The sequence below is a fragment of the Apium graveolens genome, chromosome 8 (genome assembly GCF_009905375.1).
Source record: "Apium graveolens cultivar Ventura chromosome 8, ASM990537v1, whole genome shotgun sequence".
In the NCBI taxonomy this organism is placed as follows: domain Eukaryota; kingdom Viridiplantae; phylum Streptophyta; class Magnoliopsida; order Apiales; family Apiaceae; genus Apium; species Apium graveolens.
The window spans coordinates 176,134,199-176,139,241 of record NC_133654.1 but is presented as its reverse complement, the minus strand read 5'-3'; positions in this window follow the sequence as shown (position 1 = coordinate 176,139,241).

Below are 5,043 nucleotides of genomic sequence, written 5' to 3'. Positions count from 1 at the left end.
TGTGATTCGTCAATCATTTAGAATCTCAAATGATTCCTCTATTTCCTTTAGCCAGGCTCTTGCCTCGACTGGGTCAGCTTGTTCCTTGGAACTCTGAGAGCTTAGCGATTTAAAGGTCCTGAAAGAATTTCTCACCGCACTGTCTCCTCAGGGTGGTGGTTGGAGATAATAGTCTAAGTTCTTTATAGACAGGTCCATGAATTGCCGTATAGGAGTACCGTCTCGGGTCTCCTTTCCTTACTCGACTTTCTGTTTCCTTAGTATGAAATGTTTCATCCTACTCCCCATAATTGGGGTCATCTTTTAATTTAAAATCCTCATTTTCCACTCCATTATGTCATGGGTTCCTTCTATCTTGATGGCGACCTCCCTGACTATCACGTTCAGGGTTTGCTCTAAATCTTATTCCTCAAACTATGGCTCTCAACTAAGTTCTCATCCTTACGCTCTTGAACTTTTGGAACCCAAATTCTGTAGGAATACCTCATTATTCCCTTCTCATCTTTCTCGGTATTAACCTCTTATCTATTTGTTGGCTCTCTGCCTTCATTCATAACTTTTTCTGGCACAATATGATCTTTTCCAATAATTCGGGCTGTATTGCAATCTCAAACAGCTTTTCGGTACCGGCTCCGGTTACCTTCACTACTATTTCCATTTTCTCAAAATCTCTTATAAACTCTCCAAAAGACATTATCATCTTGAGTCTCTCCTTTTTACTAAGGGCATCAGCCACCATATTGGCTTTCCCCGAATGATAAAGAATCTCCCAATCATAATTCTCGATTAGCTCTAACCACCTCCTCTGGCGTATGTTGAGCTCTTTCTACGTGAAAATGTACTAGAGCACTTATGGCTTAGGTAATTCTCGCACTTCTCTCCATACAAGTAGTGCCTCCAATCTTTAGGGTAAAACTATTGCCATGAGCCTAAGCTCATGAGCGGGGATATCGAATTTTAAATTCCCTTAATTATCTTGACGCGTACGCGATTACCTTGTTGTGCTGTATAAGAAGCACCCTAATTCCTTATGCGAAGCGTCACCACACTTCACAGAATCTCCTTTTTCCATCCGGTAACGCCAGCATAGGGGTCATCACCAACCTTTGCTTCATTTCTTGAAAGTTGTTCTCGCATTTCTCTGTCCATTTGAACTTCTCAGTCTTATGAGTAAGCCACGTTAAAGGGGCTACTATCTTTACAAACTTGAACGAACCTCCGGTAGTGACCGACCAATCCTACCTCTGGTAGTCGACCTAACCATGGTCATTAATTCATCAGTGGTTCTTTATCCAAATCTTGTCAGGATCCTCCATGGGATCCTCCTCAACAACTATCCCTTCTAGGACAACATCCTCAACCGCTACATCCTCAATATCAACATCATCCGGTCCTGCATTAGGACACTCTATCGGATCCACAATCCGATCTCCAATTAGTAATAAAACATCATCGCGCTGTTGCTCCTCAACCTCAGGGTTCGGAGTCCCGCTACCATATACGATAACGAACTACGCCTCTATCGCTCCATTTATAAGGGTTCCCTTAAGGGTTTTAACTGTCAGTACTACGTTAGGTAGTCCGACTATGAACTTGGCAAGAGTTCTTATTATCTTAGTAAACTTATTATCTTAACGTCACATCATCTCTGAGGTTTATAACGCTTAGCTCTGATACCACTTCTGTAACACCCCCAGATCCGGGGTCGGGGATCCGGGTCGTCACGAGTTCCATTTCCCTTAATAACACCCAATCTTAATAATTACTCAACTACTCTGTACTGTGACCCCACAATAAACACACACACCACACGTTATAGTCTCAGAGATGAACATCCAAAAATAACCACAAGTCATTTTATTCCACAATTATCTGCCAATACACCTTAAAAGGTTTTCTGAATAAATTTACATTTCTTTGCCATTATTACAATTCATAAATATAAATAAATCTGGTCCATCAAAAGTTGAAAGCCTAGCCTATTGGTAGTTCCTACCTCAGCTACGGCGGCATCAATGCTTCTAGAAAACTGCGGAACGTCTCCTAATCGCTTGTGAATCGGGAGCTTGGTTCTGTTCATCTTTTCTATCTGTTGTTGTGTGATGAAAGAAGAAAGCAAGGGTGAGTAGCAAGCCCACCAAAATAATATGTATAATGATTAATAGTATATGAGCCTACTCATAATACTCATGAAAGTCTTGGTCAAAAGAAATGAACCAAGTTTGATATCTTAATGCGATGAAGTCGCAAAATATTCAGTATATATACATATATACTTTTCAAAATATTGGAAGTCCTCTTCCATGCATAATATACACAAAGTCCCAGTGTATAACTGTATAAAAAAAATATCGTTGCAAGGTGATCTCATATATCTAACCTTGTCTCAACGTTTTTCCGAAAATCTTTGTCATTCATAAGACAATTATTAATTAGATATAAGTTTAAAAGATGAGGTTACCAAATACCCCAATATACTTATATCTTTCCCAATACTACTTGAACTACCACCATTCAAAGTATTATAGGTTTTAAGAAAACATCCCATAGATGAGACCACAAGTTAAGACTTGAATAGATTCAGTCTTTGAAAGATTATTGAATGAAAAAGTTATGAGATACTTTATTTAGTCCCGGTATATATATATCCACATATATACCCCTTTAAACATTTCCTGAAACCTCTGTTATGTAAAGTATGAACAGAGTTTGAAACATCCAATGAATTTTGGAAAGGAAAAGAATTTTGGCATAAACCCGATATCTCGCTGATCAGGCAAAGATACCAATAAGTAACCTTTTCTACTGTAGATGGATGAATTCCTCACCGGTCATCACCCTGGCCGCATTAGGACCTCGCGCTCGACCGTACCCCGGTCCCTCACGCGTTGATGGACTGCCACCCAGCCACTTACACAATAATAGACCGTACCCCGGCCTGTCGCTTATGCCGACTCAATGAGATGGGCTTACTTCCCGAACGTTGGGCAAGTAATCAATTCATTTACCAAATCTGCAACCTCGTTGCGAATATAAAATACACCACAGAGCCGGATTCCCCAGGTTTTGAGCGAGTATTTAAATCCCCTTTAAAAGGAAGATCTTAAATATAAAAATGAGTTTTGGGATCCGCTCTGACTTTTAAAAATCATTTTGAAGACTCGAAAACACTTTAAAGAGTGTTTGGAGTAAGGCTGATTTAATGAAGTAAATCAGTCCCCAGAATATTAGAAAATATCTGAATATTATTAATTAAATAATATTCCCATAAAGAATAATCTTTATAAAAATAATTGAAGTAGAAGTATTAAAATTTATACTTGAAACGAGTATTAAATAACCAAAGATATACTTATATGAAAGTATTAGCTTTATTTGAATAATCGAAAATAAGTTTGATTATTGACATCTTATTCTTTAATAAAATAAAGAATATATCTCAGCAAATAATCGGAGTCATAGATCCTCAAATGAATATTCAAATAATATTCAATAAATAAAATAAGCTGAGTCATAATACCTCGAATGAATATTATAAATAATATTCATTAAATAAAATAAAGGAGTCATACATCCTCAAATGAATATTCAAATAATATTCAATAAATAATATAAAAGGAGTCATAAGTCCTCGAATAATATTCGAAATAATATTCAATAATAAAATAAAGTTTAAAGTTATCGAATAAACCTTATTCGATTAATAGTTTGGAAAACTATAACCATATATATATATATATAAATATATATATATATCCATATCCATATATACAAGATTACTCGGGATCCTCGACTCCCGGTTTTAGAAAATATTTTCACCTTTGGGTCCCTATACTAAGGGTATATGCAAGATACCGCTATCCTCTAGCATAGGTATTATCAACTGAACCAACAGATATATATTTCAAGAATATGAAACAGGCATGCATATATACCATATCACATGCTACAATATATCGCAAGAATTTGCTAAATAACCAACATGCATCTATCGCAAGATAATGCATATACAAGTGTATACATCACAACAACAGTATAACGGATATAATACTTGCCTGAGCGACTTGGGGGTGAGAAAGGCTCGGGACGAGTCTGATAACCTATAAACAACAAGTAAGTTGGAATTAAACCAAAATCACTTGTAAATCTATGATTTAACTAACTTAGACTCTAATGCTAGTTTTGCGCTCACCGATTCGCTTAAGTCACTCGGGTACCCTCGGCTCCACCATTTTTAATAATTTAACCTTTACGAGTTTTAAAGCGATTCCTTCGCGAATGACTTACCAACTGCCTAACACACTTACCATAAATGTTTCATACATTAATTCACCCTTTTTGGTCTTTAACCTACATTCCAAAGTAAGGCGAGGGGAAATGTTTCGTTCGCGAAACGCCGTTACTTAAAACGGTCGTTTCTCCTAAACCGTGCATCGGAATCGAACGAACTACATATCAAAACGAAGCTCGTAACATGAGCTATCTAAACATGACAATGGTCAAAACCTAGCAGTGAGTTCAAGGGTTCTGATGTTAAGAACAAAAACAGTCTACGGTAAATCGGACATTACGACGGCTATGTTTACGCGATTTCCCAAATTTTAACCCATTCACAAACAACCCAAATCAACCTCAAATCCAACATACAACCATCCTCCATCCTTATCACATCATAACAACCCCAACCAATTCAATTTAACCATTCATACTTATGCTTAAACTTTACTTTAATCATTCTTAAGTTTCTTTAAATCAAAACCACAAAATTACCATTCCATTACACTACCATTCCAAATCTCAAACTCTAAATCATAACAACAACTACAACATCAACCCACTACTCAAAATCACCTTATAATATATATGAACCTAGGGTTTGGAAATGGTATACCTTCCTTGAAGTGGTGGGTGGAGCTAGGAAGCCTTAAGAAGCTTTGAGAAGCCTTAGGAAAGCTTGGATCTTCAAGAAAAACAAGAAAAAGTTCAAGTTAAAAACTTGAAAACACTATTCATTGTCTTCTTCCTTGATTAAATGAAGAAGTT